This window comes from Canis lupus, chromosome 25 (genome assembly GCF_011100685.1).
Source record: "Canis lupus familiaris isolate Mischka breed German Shepherd chromosome 25, alternate assembly UU_Cfam_GSD_1.0, whole genome shotgun sequence".
NCBI lineage: Eukaryota > Metazoa > Chordata > Mammalia > Carnivora > Canidae > Canis > Canis lupus.
This window is the reverse complement of record NC_049246.1, coordinates 17,705,813-17,732,761: the sequence shown is the minus strand read 5'-3', so window position 1 is coordinate 17,732,761 and position 26,949 is coordinate 17,705,813. Positions and strand designations below refer to the sequence as shown.

The 26,949-nt window shown below is 39.0% G+C and overlaps 1 protein-coding gene and 1 pseudogene across 2 annotated transcripts in view; one reads left to right on the top strand and one right to left on the bottom strand.

Moving 5' to 3' along the window:
• CRYL1 (crystallin lambda 1) overlaps window positions 1-26,949 on the bottom strand; it is a 145,313-nt gene that overhangs the window by 77,819 nt on the left and 40,545 nt on the right. The window lies entirely within an intron of this gene.
• Window positions 16,143-16,574, top strand: LOC100688761 (annotated as a pseudogene).

The window sequence follows — 26,949 nt, the reverse complement described above, 5'->3', positions numbered from 1 at the left end:
CAATGCTTGCTAATGACCAGGGCTTCTGAATGATAGGAAGATTTCCCCTGGGCAATAGGGACTGGCACAGCACAACTTAACTCCTAAAAGGTGAAAGTCACCAACTTGAAAGAAACCTTTTGATTTTTTCCCCCAGTTGTCCAAACAGATATACTAGGCAACAAGTCTTTGAATATTGACTTTCAAATGAAAATAAACACAACCAAGGCAGTTCAGAGTAAGCAGATATGAATCCCAGAGTGCCTATGCCACTAGGCAAGCAGTAAGAAGCCCAAGAGGGGGAGGCAAAACAAACAAATAATCCTGGGATGCTTACACAGCACTCTCTCCTGAATGCTGGGTTCCCTTGGATTTCTACTAGCATGGAATTTTGCCCCAGGTGTTCCTTATTTTTTTATTAATATTAAATTCCCAGGTTCCCTCATATGCCTTATAACATACCTCTTAAAAAGACAGGATTCCATGTGTTCTGTATAGTATGTGGTATCTAATGTTTTGGGAAATAATGACCACCCATCAATAATGACCACTTTCTTTAGCAAAATGAAAAAAAAAAAAAAAAAAAAAACAGAGGCTAATATTACAACTGCAGAAGTATTTACTATTTTCCAAGCATTAAATATGCATACCATGGCTACTTTCAAATGGACTTATCATGTTCTCGAGTGATAAGATCAAAAAATTATTTTCTTAGTCATTCAACAGATTTCACAAAACGAAAATGTTTATATTAGATACTTGCTTATTTTTACTTTGGGCATTAATTTAACAACCTACAAGTTCTAAGGTATAAGGGACAATTAAGTTTCTGTCCATAAAAAGGTAGGTTTCTGGGATGTCTGGGTGGCTCAGCAGTTTAGCGCCTACCTTCAGCCCAAGGTGTGATCCTGGGGTCCCAGGATCGAGTCCCACATTGGGCTCCCTGCATGGAGTCTGCTTCTCCCTCTGTCTCTGTCTCTGCCTCTCTCTGTGTGTTTCTCATGAATAAATAAAGAAAATCTTTAAAAATAAATAAATAAATAAAATAAAATAAAAAGGTAGGTTTTGATAGATATCTAGGTTTATATCTATATCTAAATAATATATACTCAATATTACATCAACTCTTCAGTTTTTATTAAAGTGTCATCCCCATGTTTCTAAAAGAGCTTTGCAGTGTCCTTTAAAACAGAGATTTAAGCTTCTATTTGTTTAAGTTTAGAGAAAAAAAGGATTGCTTACTCAGTTTTACATTAATTTTAGAAACTAAATTAAGAATGCCAAATGTTAGAATGATGACATGTTTATCATTACAAATTTGGATAATGAAGTATCTGCTTTATCAATTTAATAAGGATTTTAAAGGTTAACATACCTAATATTGGCAAGTTTAAAATCAAACAGTCTTAATTGGGTACTTTCTTAAATGGGTAAAGGGCATTTATACTGCCACTCAGCCAAATGTTAAGAGCCAGAAATGGGCTTATACCTAGGAATTCCGTTTTTAATAAGTGTGCCCTTATAAAGGTAACCCAAAATTTGGGAAAATTATATACAAGAATGAATGACCAAGTTTCACTTATAAAAGCAAAGTACTGGAAATGGCAATGAGATCAATGTTTTCTAAATGATATTTAATTTAGATTGATTGAATTCCACTGTTGTAGGAGCCTCTCCTAGGGGAAAAAAAAGAGAGATGAATGTGGACAAATATACTGTGGAATGGGATGCTCTCTGCTCTCAAGATCTGGTTCTTTTGTTATAAAAACTCTTACAGAGTGACATCACCAAGATGACAGAATAGAAAATCCCATACCTCATTTTCCCACAGAGACAAAAACTTGGTAACAGAATATGTCCAAAAACCCTTTATGGCAACTCCAGAAACCAGTTAGAAAGTTGCAGTACCCCAAGCAAGCACAAAGCCAAAAACAAGTGCATTGAAATAGATAAGAAAAAACACTGCATTTCATCTGAAATAGCCCTTCCCCTAAGCTAACCCAGCTCAGTATAATCAGGAGAAAAATCTTCTGGCTTGGGAAGGAAAGAGAAAAATGTAATATGTATCTGAAATTCCAGGTGGAGGAGAGCTGCCTGAGGGATTGGTTTCTGTCTTATCAGACTCAGAGAAACATGGGGAACTGGCATACTTTGGATGCCTGGGGGCTACTGAGAATAGAAGGAGTTCAAGGGTATACTGCGGTGCCAGAAAATCTGCAGTACTGCACACAGATTCCAGAGGGAGCAAAAAATGCCAAGGTCCTGAAAATTTGATAATTAAAAAAAAAAAAAAAAAAGGATAAACCTCTCTAATTGGGAAATGATATGCCAAGAGAAGGCACATCCTCAGAAAAGGGCTGAAAGACTCTCAGAATCTCTAGCCAGGTTGATTAGTGAAAGTCTTTCCCAGTCCATAAAGACTGGGAGAGGTGGCTGTTTTTTCAAATGCACAAATCACAGTAAAAAATAACAAGGCACATAAAGAAACAGGTAAATATGAACAAATTAAAGGAACAAAATAAATTGCCAGAAACCAACACTAAAGAAACAAAGATCTATGAATTACCCTACAAATAATTCAAAATAACCATCTTAAGAAGCTCAGTGTCCTATAAGAGAACATAGACAACTAAATAAAATCAGGAAAACAATGCATGAACAGAATAAAAATGCCAACAAAGAGACAGAAACAAATTCTGGAGCTGAAGAATATAATAACTGAATTTAAAAAAAAATCCACTAGAATGGATCAGCAGCAGACTTGACCAATCAGAAGAAAGAATCAGCAAACTTGAAGACAAATCATTTGAAATTATTAAGTTAGAGGAATAAAATGAACAAAGAAAAGTGAAGAAAGCTAAAGGAATTATGGGATACCATTAAGTAAATCAATATGCGCATTATGAGAGTCTTAGAAGAAGAAAAGAGCAAGAATGGGATAGAGAGCTTATATGAGGAAATAATGACTAGAAACTTCCCAATTGTGAGGGAAGAAATGTACATCTAAATTCAAAAAGCTCAAAAGACTCCAAAAAGGATAAGCCCAAAGAGGCCTATACTAAGACATAATCAAACTGTCTAGTCAAAGATAAAGAAAGAATCTTGAAAGCAGCAAGAGAAAAGTACTTATCACATACAAGGGAGCTCCCATAAAATTATCAGCAGATTTCTTAGCAAAACTATCGTAGGCTACAATGTAGTGCGGCAATATGTTCAAAGTGCTGAAAGAAAAAGCTGACAACTAAAAATACTGTATCTGGCAAAATTGTCCTTCAAAATGAAGGAGAAGTAAAGACCTTCCCAGATAAACAAAAGCTGAGGGATTTCATCACTACAAATTGCTAAAGGTAATCCTTCAAGTTGAAATGCTAGAATGCATAAGCAAGAATGCATAAGAAAATAATAAAGCTTTCTTGTAAAGGTAAATATATAGGCAATACAGAATGTAATGAGGGTGCATACATCATTTTTAATTTTGGTACAGAATTTAAAAGATGAAATTCACATAAAAAATAACGATAACTGCAAAACTGTTAATGCAAACAAAAAACAAAAACAAAAATATATAATTTGTGACACTGATAACATAAAGTGGTGAGATATGTAAAGGAATAGTTTTTGTATACATTGAAGTAAGTTGTTACAGTTTAAAATAAGTTGTTATATTTTATGCAATCCTCATAATAACCACAAAGAAAATACCTACATAGAAGATAAATGGAAGAAAATGAGAAAGCAATCAAAGCAAAAACAAAGAAATAAAAAAGAAGACAGCAAGAGAGAGAAAAGGGACAAAATAACTACAAGATACACAGAAAACAACAAAACAGCATAGTAAGAAGAGTTAAGTCTTCCCCTATCAGTAATGATTTTATGTAATGGGTAAATGGTACTTGATTTAGTTAACGTATCCACTCAAAAGATTTTTACACAGCCGCTAGAAAAACTGTAGACTCTACTAAACAGAAAAGTGTTAGATGTTAAGATAAGCAAAATATGAAATATGTGTGTATACACACACATATATGCTATATTTACCCTATAAAAAGTTACACATGAAAGAAAACTGGAGGTAAACACAACAAATAGGTAATAGGATAATTAAATTAGGCAGGGTTTCCCCTTTCTACACTTTTTACAGGGATGGCTTATGTGCTAAAAGCACTCTGGAAGGAAAAATGACTTGTCCAGCCTTGAGGACAGAGCATAGCTTTCAACAGCAGTTTATCAGCCCTTCTTCATCACATCATTGTAGAGCTTGAAGTACACAATCCCACTTGCAGCTGTATCCCTACTACCTCCTGTCCAAGCACAGCCTACTTCTCTCTTATGATATTCTATTCAGATATGAGACAGGTATGCCAGGGCAGCCCCTGGATATAGTAGTGGGTCATGGTAGGCCACACACTTTTCCATTATCTGGCTCATCAGTAAGTCAAAGGCCACAGCTATCTACCAACAACAACTGCATCTTCCCACACGGCTCTGAGAAAACATGTCACCTCACCCCACTCCTTACAAATCAGGTCCACACCAGCAATAACACCTTAGACCTAACTCAAAATCATAACACAGCTCAACTCAGCCTTCCGGACTTAAAGACATCAAAAAAGAAGATTACTATTAACTCGGAAAAAAAAATCACTCTATACCATTTGCAGTTTGGTGTGAAGGGAAAAAATCCCCAAATCAAAAGGTAAAGTGGAAATTCAGACTGACACTTACCTAGGGCCACATTTTGTGGCTAAGATCAAAGTCCACAGACTTTTAACATTCTGCTCCAGCACACTTAACTTCATACTCAAGTCCAGAAATTAAAGGCACAAGATAACAAATCACTGTGAAATATCTTCCTAGTGATTTTACGGAGCCCACAGTGTCTGGGGCACAGTTGAGGCCACTGCTTCACTCATCACCACAGGACCCGTGGGCTGTGCCAATACCTGAACTTTCTTGGATACCATGGGGGATCAAAGCATACGGCTGCTCACTTGGTAGTCCTTGCCACAACCAGATTGAATGCAATGAAGATCTCTTTATTTCAGTCTTCTTGTATTTTAATGAATTACTTTATCAAATCCTATTTAGTTACAGATGAAGCTAAAGACATAATTACAGATTATGTGTAAACCTTGCTTGACTCTCAAATATATGTGATAATATTTCCCATTCTTTGCTCATATTATATCTTCAAAGCTATTCATACCACAAAAAGGAAAAAAAAAACAAGCAAATAAGTAAAGATAAACACAGATACACTAAAACAAAAAGTAAGACATCAGGCCCAGATCTGCAGGCACATTACCTGAATATGAGTGAACCATGAGAAAAGTTAAAAGTTGCAGTATGAAGTAAGACTAGAAAGACAGAATATTTTTCAGACCTGGCAAGTAAAAACATTGAAGGAGCAGATTTCCAATTGACCCATGGCAGTGTGATGCAGGCTTGTACCTTCACCATGGGAATTACATATTTCTTAGGAACCAGCACTCCGCCCCTGGCAGGCACCTGGCAAGGTTCTGAGACACTACTGCTCCAAGAACCAAGAATGGCCAAGGAATGGTTCTTTCCACTGCCACCCTCCCTTACATCCCTACTGCCACAACCACAACTCAAGCCTGACGTGCTGTGATCCTACTTCACTTCCAGAGCTATGATGTACAATGATAAATGAACCTTCTCCTTTTGTTATGATATACTTGGAAACCTACATTCATTACCTATAAAAGTTGATGTCCCAACTCCCTAGCCCTCTGCACACAATTTGACCTCCCATCACCTTCTCTGATTTCCTTAAAGCAGCCTTCTGACCAGACCAATGCACTCTTTGCTCTTTGGACACATCCTGCAAACACTGGTTTCACTAAGGTGTTTGTTCCCCAGACATTTGGTTAACTACTCAGTTGTATACCTGGAGGAAATGAAATTTAGGAGGGTCAAAGAAGTGATATATTTCTCTCTTATTAAAAATAACACATAAAGGACAGTAGCTGGAAATTTAGCTTTTACCTAGTGACCAAAATGATCTCATAGAATGAAAATTCAGCATAAAGAACTCAGGAGGTTAGGTTGGGAAAGGTATTTTGTGCTTTGTTGTGATGTTCTAACTAAATTACATTATTTAGTAATAATTCTCTTCTTCCCTGTTATGGATTTATTTGTCTAAAAATAAAAAAGCAAAATTACCCTATAGGCATAGTCACCAATCCCCACAGGATATAGTAGCCTTTTTCAAAAGTCAAATAATTATAAAAGTTTTATATATATTTCATTAGTAAAAGGAAATTAATCCCTCCCCAAAATATTTGCCAGACCAAAGTACACAGTTTTATAATGAAAATTCAACCATTTACATAAAGAATTCCATATTTGGCTTTTTATCATCAGATTTTAAAAGAGAGGAAACACTTAAGTTTTACGTTTAGTTTGCTGATACCATTTCTTTCCAAGTAGAATCACTCCTTTAACTTGATATGGGCTTAAATCAGGAATTCTGCAGTCAAAATATAAATATTCCTGTCCTTCCAAACCAATGATTCCTAAAAAATGGCTGTGAAATAGTATCATATGTCAATGAGAAAACAAAACAATTTACCTGCTTCCCCCATATAGCAGATATCAAAGATGATAATGTAACACAAACCACCTATGGGTGGTTACATATCCTTTGCTACAGGATGCTTCTCAACAGAGGCACTGCTAGTATTGTGTACAGGACATTTCTTTGTTGTGTAAGACATTAACCATCCTTATCCCTTCCCACACTAAATGACAGTAGTTTACCACCACCTGTCATTAGGACAAGAAATGACATTCTCCTCATATTTCTGAATATTCTCTAGTTGATATTCATTGGGCTATAAGTGATATGATTTAGCACATAGTAAAGAAATCCTTAAAGCTGAAAGACACCACAGATCCATCCTAAAGTGTTTTATAAAACTGAAACTTGCGTGATTAGTTCTGAGTATGATCAAAGTATAGTAGGATAATTACTAGGCCAACAGAAAAATGAGTATCAGAACATTAGGCATGCTTTTCTGGCATGTCCAATAGGATACAAGGCTTTCTACTATTAGCCTGCAGCCCCTCCTCATCCTACCACATGCACTCAATCACAGTAGTTGATAGCACTCTGATTTCTCGACTCCATGTTCAAAGTTTTCAGACTGCAGCCCTAATCATTATTCTTTCATCTGTTTATCTGACAAGCTTTGTTTAGGGATATAATATTTTATTTTGTAGAGACAAAGCCTAAAGACCATGTATTGTTCTTCCAAGTGGCCAAAAGTCCTCACCTGTCTCACTCACAGCTGTGTCCTCAGCCCCTTGCGCAACACCTAACCCAGAACTCAGGCAGTAAATATTTATTAAAGAAAAGCACATTAGAAAGCTGGGACAGGTCCTGGGCTCATCTAAGTCCAAACCCTCCATTATACAAATGAGCAAACCAAGGATACAGAGGAGTTTAAAGTGCTTTGCTCACTGCTTCGTCCTTACTATTTTCTGACTTACCACAACATATTCAGCCCTAATAATATTCTTATCCTTAAAGTTTACAGACCTATGAAATAAATCAATATAATTATATACCAATTAACTTTACAGGTTTATTTCCTTACAGTTAGTTTATTTTAAAAGAGGATATCATTCATGCATCTATGATCAATTGATTTTCAACAAGACCTTCAATGCAGAAAAAATAGTCTCCTTAACAATGCTGGGAAAACTGGATATCCAATTGTAAAAAATCCAAGTTAAACCCTTACCTCACAGATTATATAAAAGTTAACTCAAAATGCATCAAAGTTCTAAACATAAGAGCTAAAAATAAAAACACTTAGAAGAAAACACAGGAGAAAATCTTCATAACCTTGGATTTGGCTGTGGATTCTTAGAGCACTCAAGGTACAATCAGCAAAAGAAAAAATATACAAATTGCACTTCTTCAAAATGAAAAACTTTATGCAACAAAAAGCTGTCAAGAAAATGAAAAGACAACCTACAAAATAAGAGAGAATAAAGTCATATACGTATGAAGAGCATCTAATATCCAAAATACATAAGAAACTCTTACAACTCTATAACAAGAAAGATAAACAGCTAAAGTTTTTAATGAGCAAAGATTCTGAAGAGACACTTCTCCAAAGACATACAAATGGCCAACAAGCACATGAGAAAATGTTCAATATCACCAATCATTAGGGAAATGCAAATCAAAACTACAAAGAGCTACCACTTCCTACCCACCAGGATGGCTATAATCTTTTTTTAAATTGAAAATAACAAGTGTTGGCAAAGATGTGGAGAAATTGAAATCCTCATACATTGCTGATGGGAATGTAAAATGGTGCAGCTGCTGTGAAAAACTGTTGTCAGTTCTTTAAAAAGTTAAACAGAACTGTCATATGAGCCAGCAATTCCACTCCCAAGTATATCCAAAGAACTGAATACAGTAGGATTCAAACAAATACTACATGAATGTTCATAGTAGCACTATTCACAATAGCCAAAAGGCTATTGTGTCCATCAACCAATACATGGATAAACAAAATGTAGTATATACACAGAATGGAATATTTTACAGCCATAAAAAAAAGAAATACTAAATCACGCTACAACTTGGATGAACATCAAAAAACATTGTCAAAAAGTAAGAAGCCAGACACAACCATCACATATTACTTAATTATGTTTATACGAAATATTTACAGTTAGTAAATCCACAGAATCAGAAAGCAGATTTGTGGTGGCCAGGGTTTGGGAAAAAGGAGAGAATGAGGAGTGACAGCTGAGGAATATGGGGTCTCCTTTAGGAGTAATGAAATGCTTTGGAACTAGATAGAAGTGATTGTTACACAACATGATGAATGTGCTAAATGCCATTGAATTGTACATTTTATTTTTTTTAAGATTTTATTTATTTATTCATGAGAGACACAGAGAGAGAGAGAGAGGCAGAGACACAGGCAGAGGGAGAAGCAAGCTCCATGCATGGAGCCCGATGTGGGACTTGATGCCAGGACTCCAAGATCATGCCATGGGCCAAAGGCAGGTGCTAAACCACTGAGCGACCCAGGGATCCCCCTGAATTGTACATTTTAAATGGTTAGTTTTATGTTAGGTGAATTTTATCTCAATTTTTAAAAATATTTATAAATGAATAAATGTAAGTACATGTTTAGAAAAGAAGGGGGAGTATCTATGCCAGTAGTGTTTTAGTAGATATTTAGTTAATAAGATTAACAGGCCAGATTATTAGGTTCAACTCTGTTCTAAACACTTGCAATTCATTATCTCTTTCAATCTCATTTAATATGGCTTTCATCAAGATCAAACCCCTAAACACACCTCTCAGGCCCTGTAAGTCAGGTCCTGATGTTCTTCCAGTTCTCTTACTTCCTTCTCCCTCTTTCCACTCTAAGCATATAAGACTTCTCATGCAGTCACCCAGCAGAGGTCCTGTGCACATGTTTTTCTCCTTATCCTACCCACCCACCATAGTCCTTTTGCCTAGTTTCACAGTTTCACTTCCTTCTCAGCTCAGGCCAAAGTCTCTTTCCCTGACTATTACCCAGAGGATCAGGCCATCCCACTGAACACCATCATAGCACTTTACTTTTGTTGTGATTATAGAGTTAATAATTATACAGTTGTATAGTGATTTAAGATCTATAGTGAACATATTTTTGCCTATCCATTATACAGTTTCTCCATCTTCTAATTTAGTCTCTGTAGTTTAGGTGGGGCACACCCTGTTTCCAGAGATGGGCATCAGACTTATCCTGGCCAACCAAAGTTTTCCATCCCCTGGGCTACAGGGATGGGAGCACAAGACAAATTAGAGTACACAGTCAATCTCAGGACTCTTATGTGGATGTTAGAAGGAAAAGCTCTCCCTAATGGGCTTAATGAGCCAAGAAAATAAAGATTTGGAGTTGCCAATGGCATTTGGCCACCTCATGGTGAGAACCTGCCTGAAAGAAAAGCAGAGCTACAAAATGGAAAGAGATTCCAAGTAAACCAGTACTAGAATCCAGGTACAGCTGAAGGCAGACCTAAATCTGTAATTTTTAGTTACATAAGCCAAAAAACAAACAACAGCAAACAAACAAGAAAACCTACTTTTTTCCTAATCCATTTTGAACTGAATTTTCTGTCACTTGCAACCTAAAGTATCCTGATCAACACAGAATCCCCCACTAGACTTCATGAGGCCAGGTATTTGAATAGTGCCCTAAATAGTGCCAGACATATTATAGGTTCTCAAGGTCTTATCTAGTGAATAGCAGAATAATTCTCACAAGTCACAATGCAGTAGGAATTATCATCTACATTTTGCAGGGGGTAAAACTGAAGGACAGAGAAGTTAGTTCTTTGCCAAAGGTCACTATTTAGTGGTAGAGCTCAGATCTGAATTTCAGAGCTCAGACTTTTCAGTAACCAAGCTATAATAAAATTGGTGGATTAGGGAGGGAGTGGAGGGTCATGACAGAGTGGAAAGAATGGTGGAGAAAGCATTTCCAACATATTGGAGCAGGGGTCAGCAAACTATGACCCCTGGGTCAAATTCAGTCCATGACATATTTTTGCATGACACATAAGCTAAGATGGGTTTTACATTTTTGAAGAACCATAAAATATGCAACAGAGACTGTACCCAGCCCTCAAAGCCTAAAATATTCATTACTTGGCCTTTTATATAAAGAATTTGCTGACCCTTGCATTATAGTAAGCTTAATAAAGCTACTAAGCACAGAAATTTTCGGAGGCCAGCAAAATACTGAGTATATATACATATATATATTTATACTTCTCCCTACCTTTTTTTCTGAGTCTTCAAACTATAATTTCAATGTGTTGGGTTGTTTTTATTTCCTATGCATAGCATTCAACCGTGAAAACATATGATTTAGCTACTAATTGAATGGTGTATTCACAAATGACTTCCCAAGCTACAGAAAATACATTGTTTGGTAGCTCAGCATGTAAGGACATGGGAATAAAATGGTCATGATATATTGTTAAGTACAAAAATCAAGTTGTAAAACACTATATTATAATGGTTTCCTATTATTAAAATTAAGTCTATAATATAGGATTACAAGTATTCTTGGAGGATAAAAAACTCCAAACTCACAATGTTCATCCCTAGGAATTACAAGATGAAGGAAAAAGAAATTTTACTTTCTACTTATATGCATCTTTATGATTCTAATTGTTTTCCAACAAGCACAAATTACTTTTGAAATTTTTAGGACAACAATAAAATGTTTGAGTAAAGGCTTTTCCTATTTTAAATACAAACATTATGTTTCAGTGTACAAAAAAGGATAATAAAGAAGCTATGGGATTCTACTTCTGCCTAGGATGTAAAAGAGAAAAATGTTGCTTCCATCCTAAAAAAAAGAAAAAGCCAGGTAAATTACCGAATCATAACTTTTCTTGAACTTTTCTAGCTGAGACTACCTGTTGATCAAATACCCTGAAATCCAAGGAAAAACCCTTCGCAGAAGAGACCAGAGGTTAAGTTACCTGTGGCAGAGCATGGGAGGAAGTCTCAGCAGGCACTATATAAGCAGGTAAGAAGTCAGCTCAAATGTTTAACAAATTGCTGAAAGCCAAGTGTGAGCTAGCATTAAGGTATAAAAACCACTAGGAGACAGAGACACAAAGCAGAGTTCATTCCTACTCACAGGCTCTTCTCTGTGATCCTATGCCAGGTGCTCCCAAGAAAGACTGGGAATAGGCAGAAGAGCAGAGATAACCTTCCTCATTGGTGCAGTTGTGGAAAGGAGAAGCTGCAGGAAAAGCTACAAAGCCCACAAGCCCTGATTCCCTAATAGAACAAAAGTCTTAAGCCACTAAGTGAAAGGTAGTATATTCTAAAGACCCATTGAAATTGGGGGGGGGGGGGGGAGGCAATTGGTAGAAAGAAAAAACTCTCTACCCCGAAGGAGGAATAAATAAGTACCCTAGGTCAAGGATCCTATACCGATGCCATTAGAACAGTGGTCCACATCCAGGGCTTAATAATGTCAAGAGACATCTCTGGTTATCAGAATTGGAGGGAGGATGCTACTTTACCTGTGGGTAAAGGCCAGAAATGCTGCTAAATATCCTACAATATACAGGACAGCCCCCACAACAAAGAATTATCCAGCCCAAAACGTCAATAGCACTGTGGTTGAGAAATTCTGCTGAGGGAGGAGCAGAAAACTCTCCTGTGTAACACTTGCCAAACATACAAGATAGAATTTGGCTGCCATAGGGAGGAGTGGTGGGATCACTGAGAAAGCTTTACCACAGAGGTCAAGGTACAAAGCCTGCCTAAGACTGAAGTTGAACTAACACATGACAGTAGCCTACCTCTGTGGGAGGGGCAAGAGGATGATGAGAAATCCTCTCTATGGAGCAGGGGCAGAAGGAAGACTAAAAGCTGAGAGTAGAGCAAACTACTGCAAAACACTCTCTGGCAACCCAACCTCCCCAAAGAGCAAGATAATGCTTAGAAGAATGTGAAGCTGCTGCACTGAAGGTAACGGTGTAAATACTAAAATACAACTGCAACTAAATTCTCCACTAGATTGACTCAACTCCCCATACCAACAATTTAGCAGAAAAAAGGCGTGTCCATTTCCAGGCATAAATACTGCTTTATCTCAATTTCTCATTCGCTTTCTTTTTTAAGATTTATTTATTTATTTTGAGAGACAGACAGTGTGAGTGAGGGGAAGGGCAGAGACAGAAGGAGACAAAGAATCTCAAGCAGGCTCCCCGCAGAGCATGGAGCCTGATGCAGGGCTCAATCTCATGACCCGGAGATCATGACCTGAGCAGACATCAGAGTCAGATGTTTAACTGACTAAGCCACCCAGGTACCCCTCAATTTCTCATATTCTATACACGTTGACAACATTCAGTGAAAAATTAGGAGAAACACAAAAAGTCAAGAAAAACTACCTTTCATCAAGAGACAAAGCAATTAACAGAATTATACTCAAAGATAACCCATATGTTAGAACTATCAGACAGGAAACTTAAAGTAACTATGATTCAGTATGTTAAATGCTCTATTGACAAAGTGAACAAATGAGGACTTGTAGGAGAGACCTGGAAAGTATAAAAAAGAAACTAACAGAAATGCAAGAAATAAAAATGACAATGACAAAAGTAAAACTGGCTCTGACAGTGTGGGAGCCAGGCTCTAAGATAGCCCCCAGTGATCCCTGTTTCCTGGTATGGATGCCCTTCTACAGTTCCCACCCGTAATGAACAGGCCTGACCTGTGTACCTATAGGACGCTGTAAAAATGACCATATGTGGCTTTTGAGATTTAGGTCATAAAAGTTATTGCAGCTTTTACCATGTAATCTCAGAGATCACTCGTCTGGGGAAGCCAAATGCCACAACCCAAGGACATTCAAGCATACCTATAGAGAAGTCTTCAGGGGGAGGAACCACAGTTTCCTATCAATTAATTTGGCAGCCATTCAGGATGGAATGATCCATCTTGCAAATGAACCCTCCAGCCTTCCCAAGTCTTAGATGATACCAACCCTGGCCAAGGTCTTAACTGAAATATCAGGAGAAACTCCAAGCAAGAATCACTCAGCCAAAGCACTCCCAAGATAATATAGATTTATGGTTGTTTTAAGCTACTCAGTTTTCGAGTAATTTGTACAATATATAACTAATACAGACAGTCTCATTAGAAGACTCTATTCAATGAAATGAAATATAGTTCAGTAAAAATTACCCAAACTAAAACACAAAGAGAAAATAAGCTGGGGGGGGGGGGGACAGAACAGAGCATCTAAAAGTTGTAGAACAATATGAAATACTCTAATATACACATAATTGGAACCCCAAAAGAAGAATGATGCACAAAAAAAATTGAAGAGAAAAATGACCAAGATATTCCTAAAATGAACATAAAATCACATATCCAAGAAGCTCAGAACACCAAGTAGGAGAGATAACACACACACACACACACACACACACACACACACACAGTCCTAGACACATCATATTCAAACTGCTAAAAACCAAATATGTGAAAAATATTGATATGAGGCAGAGAAAAAAGACACATTACATACAGAAAAATAAAGATAAGAGTAAAACAGACTTCTGGTCAGGAACTTTGCAAGCCAGAACACTATGGAGTGACATATTTAAAGAACTAAAGAAAAAAGCATCAACACAAAATACTATCAAGAAAAAAATCATTTTAGGGCAGCCCGGGTGGCTCAGTGGTTCAGCGGCACCTTCAGCCCAGGGCATGATACTGGAGACCCAGGATTGAGTCCCATGTTGGGCTCTCTGCATGGAGCCTGCTTCTCCCTCTGCCTGTGTCTCTGCCTGTGTCTCTGCCTCTCTCTTTCTCTCTCTCTCTCTCTCTCTCTCTCTGTGTGTGTGTGTGTGTGTCTCTCATGAATTAATAAATAAAATCTTTAAAAAAAAAAGAAAAAAATCATTTTAAAAATTGAGAAAAAATAAAGGCTTTCTCTGATAAAAGCTGAGAGAATTATTTACCAGCAGACTTGGAACCTTAAGGGAAGTCTTTCGAACAAAGGGTACATGATTCCAGGAGAAATCTGCATTTATAGACACAAAAAAAGGAATTATGCTGCAATAGTGAAAATGCAGATAAATACAAGTTTTAATTTAATTGTTCTAAATGTTAGTTGTATGTATAAAGAAAAAGCAGTGGCACTATAGTTGGTGTCTTGGCATGTGCAAAGAAGAATCTATGACACTAGCACAAAAGATGGAAGGAATTGGAGTATACTGTTGAAAGGTCCTTACACAATCCATGAAAGTAAACTATGGCTAATTTTAAAATATCATCAATCCTATGATAATCACCGAAATGTATTTTTGAGAGTTGTAAATAATGGGCCAATGATGGAAATAAACTGGAATAATAAAAAATATTCAATCTAAAAGGCAGCTAAGCAAAGGGTTGGGGAGAAGAATAAAGAACAAGTGGAGGGGATCCCTGGGTGGCACAGTGGTTTGGTGCCTGCCTTTGGCCCAGGGCGCAATCCTGGAGACCCGGGATCGAATCCCACATCGGGCTCCCGGTGCATGGAGCCTGCTTCTCCCTCTGCCTGTGTCTCTGCCTCTCTCTCTCTCTCTCTGTGACTATCATAAATAAATAAAAATTAAAAAAAAAAAAGAACAAGTGGAATACATAGAGGGGAAGGGGAAGAACGTGGCAGGGGAGGAGGACCCTAGGCTCACCTCATCCACAATTACAACTAGATAACAACAAAATCATCCTAAACACCCCAGAAATCAACCTGAAGACTGGTAGAACAAATTCCACAACTAAAGGTAGAGAAGAGGGCAAATCAAAGAAGGTCATAAGTGTGGAAATGGGGTTTAGGGGAGAAATGGATCACAGATGCTGCAGAAGAGGGAGCCTTGGTCTCAGAGAAGAAGGGTGAGAGAGAGACAGACAAGCACATAGCAGAACACACAAGGAGAACATTTCCCCATAGTCACTGGCTTAGAAAGCAAGAGGGGCTGAATTTCATCAGTTCTTCACAGGAGAGGTTTAAAGCCTAAGTTCTAAGGGGCTCCAGGAGAGTCTGGAGGCAATGAGGCTGCTCCTGGAAACAACCTAGGGACCTAAAACATGGAAACAGTGATCTGAAGAGCACCTGGGGCATACAGTGGGGAGATTATTTGCTCTTCTCGGAGCATGCTCCTGAGGGGCAGCATTCACAGAGACACTTCTCTCCAAACAAAGGAGCTGGCCAGTGCCACTTCCCTACCCCACCCCTCAGCATAAACACAAAGCCATCTGCAGGAAGCAAGCAGCATGGACACTGGCTGCCTAACTTGCTTATACCAAAGCCCCACCCCTCTGTACACTGGTGGGACTGCCCTTCTCAGTCACGCATGCCGCAGTCCCAGCACAGTGGGCCCCTTCCCCAGAAGCACAAATCCGTGCCCATACCATATATCCTGACCAGAGAGTTTTGTAGGGCCTTACCACAGTGGAGGTGGTGACAGTTCTCACTTCACAAGCAGACCAGGACACATATTCAGGCCAGAGACCAAACACTGCCCACAACAGGCAAGGAGACCCCGGGCAGATGACTACCTGAGGGATATAGCAGTCAGAATACAATGGCAGGGGACGGCTGCTGTTGGTTGGGGCTGTCCCGCATCCAAGGCAGGAAGATGGTGGCCGCAAAGAAGACGAAAAAGTCGCTGGAGTCGATCAACTCTAGGCTCCAACTGGTTATGAAAAGTGGAAAGTATGTGCTGGGGTACAAGCAGACCCTGAAAATGATCAGACACGGCAAAGCGAAACTGGTCATTTTGGCCAACAACCGCCTGCTTTGAGGAAATCTGAAATAGAATACTATGCCATGTTGGCCAAAACTGGTGTCCATCACTACAGTGGCAATAATACTGAATTGGGCACAGCATGTGGGAAATACAACAGAGTATGCACACTGGCTATCATTGATCCAGGTGATTCTGATATCATTAGAAGCAAGCCAGAACAGACTGGTGAAAAGTAAATCATGCAAAATTTGTCTTTAATAAAACTGGCCAGAGCTTGTTTTAAAAAAAAAAAAAAAAGAAGAAGAAGAAGAAGAATACAATGGCAGGGTGCACACAGCCACACTGTGGACGCTTGCTGAAGTGCCAGGTCCTGGGCACTACATGAACTCTTTGCATAAAAGGCCATTACTTTCAGGAGTGGGAGACATAAATGGCTTTTCAACATACAGAAGCAGGCAGAGAATTAGACAGAATGAGAAGAGAGAGGAATTTATCCCAAATGAAAAAATAAGAGAAGGCCACAGCCAAGAATCTAAGCAAAACAGATATAAATAACATGTCTCATGGAGAATTTAAAGCACTGATCATAAGGATACTCACTGGACTTGAGAAAAAAAAAGACAATAGTGAGACCTTTTTACAGAGATAGAAGAGTTAAGAAATAATATAAGATAAATAATAAAAGTTAAGATAATTCAGAGATGAAGACTGCAATAAATGAGATTAGAAATATGCTTGATGCAATAAATAGCAGACTGGAAGAAGCAGAGGAATGAATTAATGCCCTATAAAACAAAGTAATGGGGAGGAGGGGCAAGATGGCGGAAGAGTAGGGTCCCCAAATCACCTGTCTCCACCAAATTACCTAGAAAACCTTCCAATCATCCTGAAAATCTATGAATTCGGCCTGAGAATTAAAGAGAGAACACCTGGAATGCAACAGTGAGAAGAGTTCGCGCTTCTATCAAGGTAGGAAGACGGGAAAAAAGAAATAAAGACACAAAAGGCCTCCAAGGGGGAGGGGCCCGAGAGGAGCCGGGCTGAGGCCGGGGCGAGTGTCCCCAGGACAGGAGAGCCCCGTCCCGGAGACGCAGGAGCTGCACCGACCTTCCCGGGGGGAAAGGGGCTCGCAGGGAGCTGGAGCAGGACCCAGGAGGGCGGGGATGCCCTCGGGCTCCCTGGGACAGTAACAGACACCTGCGCGCCCAGGAGAGTGCGCCGAGCTCCCTAAGGGCTGCAGCGCGCACGGCGGGACCGGAGCAGCTGGAGGGGCTCGGGGGCGGCTCCGCGGAGGGGGCTGCGTGGCCCCGGGAGCAGCTCGGAGGGGCTCGGGCAGAGGAAGAGGCTCCGTGCGGAGGGGGCTGCGCGGTTCCAGGAGCAGCTCGGGGTGCTCGGGCGGCGGCTCCGCGGAGGGGGCTGCGCGGCCCGGGAGCGCGAATCCACCAGCGCAGGCTCCGGAGCACAGGGCGCCGGGACACAGCCCAGGATCCGGCGTCCACCCGGACAGGCAGAGGCCGGGAGGGCCCAGGACCTCAAGGACGCTCCTGCCCCAGCTGAGCAGATCAGCGGCCCCGCCCCGGAGCCTCCAGGCCCTGCAGACCGAGAGCTCCGGAGTTCCTGCGGGGGCTGAATCCAGGTTTCCAGAGCTGCCCCGCCACTGGGGCTGTTCCTCCTGCGGCCTCACGGGGTAAACAACCCCCACTGAGCCCTGCACCAGGCAGGGGCACAGCAGCTCCCCCAACTGCTAACACCTGAAAATCAGCACAACAGGCCCCTCCCCCAGAAGACCAGCTAGACTGACTGACAACTTCCAGAGGAAGCCAAGGGACTTAAAGTACACAGAATCAGAAGATACTCCCCCGTGGTTCTTTTTTGTTTTTGTTTTTGTTTTTGTTTTTGTTCTGTTTTGTTTTGTTTTGCTTTTTGATTTGTTTCCTTCCCCCACCCCCCTTTTTTTCTCCTTTCTTTTTCTTTCTCTTCTTCCCTTTTTTTTCTTTTTCGTTTTTTTTCTACCTTTTTTTTCTCTTTCTCTTTTCTTTCCTTCTTTCTCTCCTCTCTTTTTCTCCTTTTCCCAATACAACTTGCTTTTGGCCACTCTGCACTGAGGAAAATGACTAGAAGGAAAACCTCACCTCAAAAGAATCAGAAACAGTCCTCTCTCCCACAGAGTTACAAAATCTGGATTACAATTCAATGTCAGAAAGCCAATTCAGAAGCACTATTATACAGCTACTGGTGGCTCTAGAAAAAAGCATAAAGGACTCAAGAGACTTCATGACTGCAGAATTTAGAGCTAATCAGGCAGAAATTAAAAATCAATTGAATGAGATGCAATCCAAACTAGAAGTCCTAACGACGAGGGTTAACGAGGTGGAAGAACGAGTGAGTGACATAGAAGACAAGTTGATAGCAAAGAGGGAAACTGAGGAAAAAAGAGACAAACAATTAAAAGACCATGAAGATAGATTAAGGGAAATAAACTACAGCCTGAGGAAGAAAAACCTACATTTAATTGGTGTTCCCGAGGGTGCCGAAAGGGACAGAGGGCCAGAATATGTATTTGAACAAATTCTAGCTGAAAACTTTCCTAATCTGGGAAGGGAAACAGGCATTCAGATCCAGGAAATAGAAATCCCCCCCTAAAATCAATAAAAACCGTTCAACACCTCGACATTTAATTGTGAAGCTTGCAAATTCCAAAGATAAGGAGAAGATCCTTAAAGCAGCAAGAGACAAGAAATCCCTGACTTTTATGGGGAGGAGTATTAGGGTAACAGCAGACCTCTCCACAGAGACCTGGCAGGCCAGAAAGGGCTGGCAGGATATATTCAGGGTCCTAAATGAGAAGAACATGCAACCAAGAATACTTTATCCAGCAAGGCTCTCATTCAAAATGGAAGGAGAGATAAAGAGCTTCCAAGACAGGCAGCAACTAAAAGAATATGTGACCTCCAAACCAGCTCTGCAAGAAATTTTAAGGGGGACTCTTAAAATTCCCCTTTAAGAAGAAGTTCAGTGGAACAGTCCACAAAAACAAGGACTGAATAGATATCATGATGACACTAAATTCATATCTCTCAATAGTAACTCTGAATGTGAACGGGCTTAATGACCCCATCAAAAGGCGCAGGGTTTCAGACTGGATAAAAAAGCAGGACCCATCTATTTGCTGTCTACAAGAGACTCATTTTAGACAGAAGGACACCTACAGCCTGAAAATAAAAGGTTGGAGAACCATTTATCATTCGAATGGTCCTCAAAAGAAAGCAGGGGTAGCCATCCTTATATCAGATAAACTAAAATTTACCCCAAAGACTGTAGTGAGAGATGAAGAGGGACACTATATCATACTTAAAGGATCTATTCAACAAGAGGACTTAACAATCCTCAATATATATGCCCCAAATGTGGGAGCTGCCAAATATATAAATCAATTATTAACCAAAGTGAAGAAATACTTAGATAATAATACACTTATACTTGGTGACTTCACCCTAGCTCTTTCTATACTCGATAGGTCTTCTAAGCACAACATCTCCAAAGAAACGACAGCTTTAAATGATACACTGGACCAGATGGATTTCACAGATATCTACAGAACTTTACATCCAAACTCAACTGAATACACATTCTTCTCAAATGCACATGGAACTTTCTCCAGAATAGACCACATATTGGGTCACAAATCGGGTCTGAACCGATACCAAAAGATTGGGATTGTCCCCTGCATATTCTCAGACCATAATGCCTTAAAATTAGAACTAAATCACAACAAGAAGTTTGGAAGGACCTCAAACACGTGGAGGTTAAGGACCATCCTGCTAAAAGATGAAAGGGTCAACCAGGAAATTAAGGAAGAATTAAAAAGATTCATGGAAACTAATGAGAATGAAGATACAACCGTTCAAAATCTTTGGGATGCAGCAAAAGCAGTCCTAAGGGGGAAATACATCGCAATACAAGCATCCATTCAAAAACTGGAAAGAAGGGGATCCCTGGGTGGCGCAGCGGTTTGGCGCCTGCCTTTGGCCCAGGGCACGATCCTGGAGACCCGGGATCGAGTCCCGCGTCAGGCTCCCGGCATGGAGCCTGCTTCTTCCTCTGCCTGTGTCTCTGCCTCTCTCTCTCTCTCTCTCTGTGACTATCATAAATAAATAAAAAATTAAAACAAAAAAACAAAAAAAACAAAAACAAAAACTGGAAAGAACTCAAATACAAAAGCTAACCTTACACATTAAGGAGCTAGAGAAAAAACAGCAAATAGATCCTACACCCAAGAGAAGAAGGGAGTTAATAAAGATTTGAGCAGAACTCAACGAAATCGAGACCAGAAGAACTGTGGAACAGATCAACAGAACCAGGAGTTGGTTCTTTGAAAGAATTAATAAGATAGATAAACCATTAGCCAGCCTTATTAGAAAGAAGAGAGAGAAGACTCAAATTAATGAAATCATGAATGAGAAAGGAGAGATCACTACCAACACCAAGGAAATACAAACGATTTTAAAAACATATTATGAACAGCTATACGCCAATAAATTAGGCAATCTAGAAGAAATGGACGCATTCCTGGAAAGCCACAAACTACCAAAACTGGAACAGGAAGAAATAGAAAACCTTAACAGGCCAATAACCAGGGAGGTAATTGAAGCAGTCATCAAAAACCTCCCAAGACACAAGAGTCCAGGGCCAGATGGCTTCCCAGGGGAATTTTATCAAACGTTTAAAGAAGAAACCATACCTATTCTCCTAAAGCTGTTTGGAAAGATAGAAAGAGATGGAGTACTTCCAAATTCGTTCTATGAGGCCAGCATCACCTTAATTCCAAAACCAGACAAAGACCCCATCAAAAAGGAGAATTACAGACCAATATCCCTGATGAACATGGATGCAAAAATTCTCAACAAGATACTAGCCAATAGGATCCAACAGTACATTAAGAAAATTATTCACCATGACCAAGTAGGATTTATCCCTGGGACACAAGGCTGGTTCAACACCCGTAAAACAATCAATGTGATTCATCATATCAGCAAGAGAAAAACCAAGAACCATATGATCCTCTCATTAGATGCAGAGAAAGCATTTGACAAAATACAGCATCCATTCCTGATCAAAACTCTTTAGAGTGTAGGGATAGAGGGAACATTCCTCGACATCTTAAAAGCCATCTATGAAAAGCCCACAGCAAATATCATTCTCAATGGGGAAGCACTAGGAGCCTTTCCCCTAAAATCAGGAACAAGACAGGGATGTCCACTCTCACCACTGCTATTCAACATAGTACTGGAAGTCCTAGCCTCAGCAATCAGACAACAAAAAGACATTAAAGGCATTCAAATTGGCAAAGAAGAAGTCAAACTCTCCCTCTTCGCCGATGACATGATACTCTACATAGAAAACCCAAAAGTCTCCACCCCAAGATTGCTAGAACTCATACAGCAATTCGGTAGCGTGGCAGGATACAAAATCAATGCCCAGAAATCAGTGGCATTTTTATACACTAACAATGAGACTGAAGAAAGAGAAATTAAGGAGTCAATCCCATTTACAATTGCACCCAAAAGCATAAGATACCTAGGAATAAACCTAACCAAAGATGTAAAGGATCTATACCCTCAAAACTATAGAACACTTCTGAAAGAAATTGAGGAAGACACAAAGAGATGGAAAAATATTCCATGCTCATGGATTGGCAGAATTAATATTGTGAAAATGTCAATGTTACCCAGGGCAATATACACGTTTAATGCAATCCCTATCAAAATACCATGGACTTTCTTCAGACAGTTAGAACAAATTATTTTAAGATTTGTGTGGAATCAGAAAAGACCCCGAATAGCCAGGGGAATTTTGAAAAAGAAAACCATATCTGGGGGCATCACAATGCCAGATTTCAGGTTGTACTACAAAGCTGTGGTCATCAAGACAGTGTGGTACTGGCACAAAAACAGACACATAGATCAGTGGAACAGAATAGAGAACCCAGAAGTGGACCCTGAACTTTATGGTCAACTAATATTCGATAAAGGAGGAAAGACTATCCATTGGAAGAAAGACAGTCTCTTCAATAAATGGTGCTGGGAAAATTGGACATCCACATGCAGAAGAATGAAACTAGACCACTCTCTTTCACCATACACAAAGATAAACTCAAAATGGATGAAAGATCTAAATGTGAGACAAGATTCCATCAAAATCCTAGAGAAGAACACAGGCAACACCCTTTTTGAACTCGGCCACAGTAACTTCTTGCAAGATACATCCACGAAGGCAAAAGAAACAAAAGCAAAAATGAACTATTGGGACTTCATCAAGATAAGAAGCTTTTGCACAGCAAAGGATACAGTCAACAAAACTCAAAGACAACCTACAGAATGGGAGAAGATATTTGCAAATGACATATCAGATAAAGGGCTAGTTTCCAAGATCTATAAAGAACTTATTAAACTCAACACCAAAGAAACAAACAATCCAATCATGAAATGGGCAAAAGACATGAAGAGAAATCTCACAGAGGAAGACATAGACATGGCCAACATGCATATGAGAAAATGCTCTGCATCACTTGCCATCAGGGAAATACAAATCAAAACCACAATGAGATACCACCTCACACCGGTGAGAATGGGGCAAATTAACAAGGCAGGAAACAACAAATGTTGGAGGGGATGCGGAGAAAAGGGAACCCTCTTACACTGTTGGTGGGAATGTGAACTGGTGCAGCCACTCTGGAAAACTGTGTGGAGGTTCCTCAAAGAATTAAAAATAGACCTGCCCTACGACCCAGCAATTGCACTATTGGGGATTTACCCCAAAGATACAGATGCAGTGAAACGCCGGGACACCTGCACCCCTATGTTTATAGCAGCAATGGCCACGATAGCCAAACTGTGGAAGGAGCCTCGGTGTCCAACGAAAGATGAATGGATAAAGAAGATGTGGTTTATGTATACAATGGAATATTACTCAGCTATTAGAAATGACAAATACCCACCATTTGCTTCAACGTGGATGGAACTGGAGGGTATTATGCTGAGTGAAGTAAGTCAGTCGGAGAAGGACAAACATTATATGTTCTCATTCATTTGGGGAATATAAATAATAGTGAAAGGGAATATAAGGGAAGGGAGAAGAAATGTGTGGGAAATATCAGAAAGGGAGACAGAACGTAAAGACTGCTAACTCTGGGAAACGAACTAGGGGTGGTAGAAGGGGAGGAGGGCGGGGGGTGGGAGTGAATGGGTGACGGGCACTGGGGGTTATTCTGTATGTTAGTAAATTGAACACCAATAAAAAATAAAAAAAATAAAAAAAAAGTAATGGAAAGCAATGAAGTTGAACAAAAGAGAGACAGAATTATGCAAAATGAGAATAGACTAGGAAACTCAGTGACTCCATCAAATGTAGTAACATTTGTATTATAGGAATTCCAGAAGAAGAAGAAGAAGAGAGAGAAAAGGGAGCAGAAATCTTATATGAAGAAATAATAGCTGAAAACTTCCCTAATCTAGGGAAGGAAGCAGATATCCAGATGCAGGAGGGACAGAAAACTCCAATAAAATCAGCAAAAGCAGATCCACACCAAGACATTATAATTAAACTGGCAAAATATAGTGATAAGGAAACAAATCTTAAAAGGAAGAAGACAAAATAAGATAGTTACTTGTAAGGGAAAACCCATATTTTTCAGGGACTCTCCAAGCCAGAAAGGACTAGCATGATATATTCAAAGTGCTGAATGAGAAAATCTGCAACCAAGAATACTCTATCCAACTAGGCTAAGATTCAAAATAGAAGGATAAATAGATTTCACAGATAAACACAAATTAAAGTATTCATGACCATTAAACCAGCCCTGCAAGAAATACTAAGGGGGACTCAGAGAGTGGAAAAGAGAGACCAAAAGTGATAGTATAAAGGTAGGAAACACGAAAGCAGTAAAAATGAATGTTTCTGTAAGAAACCAGTCAAGAAACTCACAAAATAAAAAGATGTAAAACATAACAACATATACCTGAAACATGAAGAGGACAAGAAGAATGGGTTCAAACTTAAACAACCATCAATTTAATATAGACTGCTATATGCAGAAGAGGTTATATAACTGCAGATTGAAAGTGAGCAGATGAAGAAATATTTATCGTGCAAAAGGATGTCAAAAGAAAACCTGAGTAGCATATTTATATCAGAAAACTAGACTTTAAAACAAAGTTTGTAACAAGAGATAAAGAAGGGCACTATATAATAATAAAGGGGACAAGAAGATAAAACACTTGCAAATATTTTTCACCCAACATGGGAGCACCCAAATACATAAATAGTTAATAACAAGCATAAAGGAACGAATATATAATAATAGTAGGGGACTGTAATGTCCCACATACATCAATGGACAGATCATCTAAACAGGAAATCAACAAGGAAACAATGGCTTTGAGTGAAACATTTAGATTTAACAGATATATTCAGAACATTCCATCCTAAAACATCAGAATACACATTCTTTTCAAGTGCACATGGAATATTCTCCAGAATAGATCACATATTGGGCCACAAAACAGGCCTCAACCAATTCAAAAAGACTGAAGCCATACTGTTCTAGAATGCTACTCTTAGCTTTAACTCTGTAATAACAAGATTGCTTTAATCAAGTTCTAATATCAGGAAGTAACAGATTTTTCCAATTTCGCTCAACTCTCCCCAAACTCACTCTCTACCATCCTCAAGGTCTCTTTGTTTTACGTACTCATGAAATTGGGGGAGGGGCGTGATTGATGGGAAAGCTCTCTGGAAAATTGGACTTGTGATCTTGTTTTGTTTTTGCACCTGTGACGTTAGGTTCTAATTTAAGCTGTCAGATTTAGACAAAGAGACCTTGGGAAAAAATAACCCCTGATCCTCCAAGGATAATGAGATTTGTATTCCATCTGGTATTTAAAAATATTTTTTAAAAATTACCATTTTTACACTGTAGCCGAAAAATTTGGACCCTCAAGAAAAGTTTTCTGGCATTTTGATTATGTACTTGGTCATATACTTTAAGAAATGTTTTTTTTGGATTCCAGTCTAGTTTTAGGCTTGTGCTTTCTGATTCTTCGAATTGGGTTTCTGTCCAAAGTGATTTCCAAATGTTTGAACTATTTGGAGCACAAAATGTCCAAGGCATGTTCATCAGCTACTTGTTCTTTTGCCCCATTTGATTAGGGGAGACAATAGAAGATGCTGTTCGCAGAGAAGTAGAAGAGGAAAGTGGAGTCAAAGTTGGCTATGTTCAGTATGTCTCTTGTCAGCCATGGCCAATGCCCTTTTCTGACCACAACACTTTGAAACTAGAAGTCAACCACAAGAAAAACTCTGGAAAGACCACAAATATATGAAGGTTAAATAACATGCTACTAAACAATGAATGGGTCAACCAAGAAATAAAAGAAGTTAAAAAGGACATGGAAACAAATGAAAATGAAAACATGAGGATTCAAAACCTCTGGGATGCAGCAAAAGCAGTTCTAAGAAGTATATAGCAATAAAGGCCTACCTCAAGAAGCAAGAAAAATTTCAATCTAATCTTAGACCTAAAGGAGCTAGAAAAAGAACAACAAACAAAACCAAAATCCAACAGAAGGAAGGAAATAATACAGATCAGAGCAGACATAAATGATAACTATATCATTTATGATAAAATAATCTGTTCTATTAAAAAATCAATAGAACAGATCAATAAAACCAGGAGGTGGTTCTTTAAAAAAAAAAAAAAAAAAAAAAAAAACACAATGAAACCAGCAAACCTCTAGCCAGGCTTATCAAAAAGAAAAAAGAAAGGACCCAAAAGAGACAGGAGAAATAACCAACATCACAGAAATATAAGCAACTATAAGAGATTATTACAAAAAACTATATGTCAACAAATTGAACAACCTAGAAGAAATGGATAAATTCCTAGAAGAATATAAATTACCAAAACTCAAACAAGGAAAAATAGAAAATCTGAACAATCAGCAAAGAAATTGAGTCAGTAATCAAAAAAATCCCAATAAACAAAACTCCGGGGCCAGATGGCTTCAGAGGTAAACTCTAGCCAACATTTAAAGAACAGTTAATACCTATTGTTCTCAAACTATTCAAAAAATAGAAGAAAACTTCCAAATTCGTTCTGTGAAGCCAGCATTAATTACCCTGATACGAAAACCAGATAAAGACACCACTAAAAAAGAGAACTATAAGCCAATATCTCTGAAGAACATAGATGCAAAAACCCTCAACAAAATACCAGCAAACTGAATCCAACAATACATGAAAAAAATCATTCATGGGTTGCCTGGGTGGCTCAGTCGGATGAGCATCCAACTCTTGATCTCAGCTCAGGTCATGAGTTCAGGCCCTGCATTTGGCTCCATGTCTATTAAAAAAAAAAAAAATCCTTCACCATAATCAAGTGGGATTTATTCCTGGGTTGCAACTGTGGCTCAATATTCACAAATCAACCAACGAAATAGGTCACATTAATAAGAGAAAGGACAAGAACCATATGATCATTTCAATAGATGCAGAAAAAGCATTTGACAAAGTATAACATCCATTCATGATAAAAAAACCCTCAACAAAGCAGATTTAGAGGGAACATATCTCAATATAATAAAGGCCACATATCAAAACCCA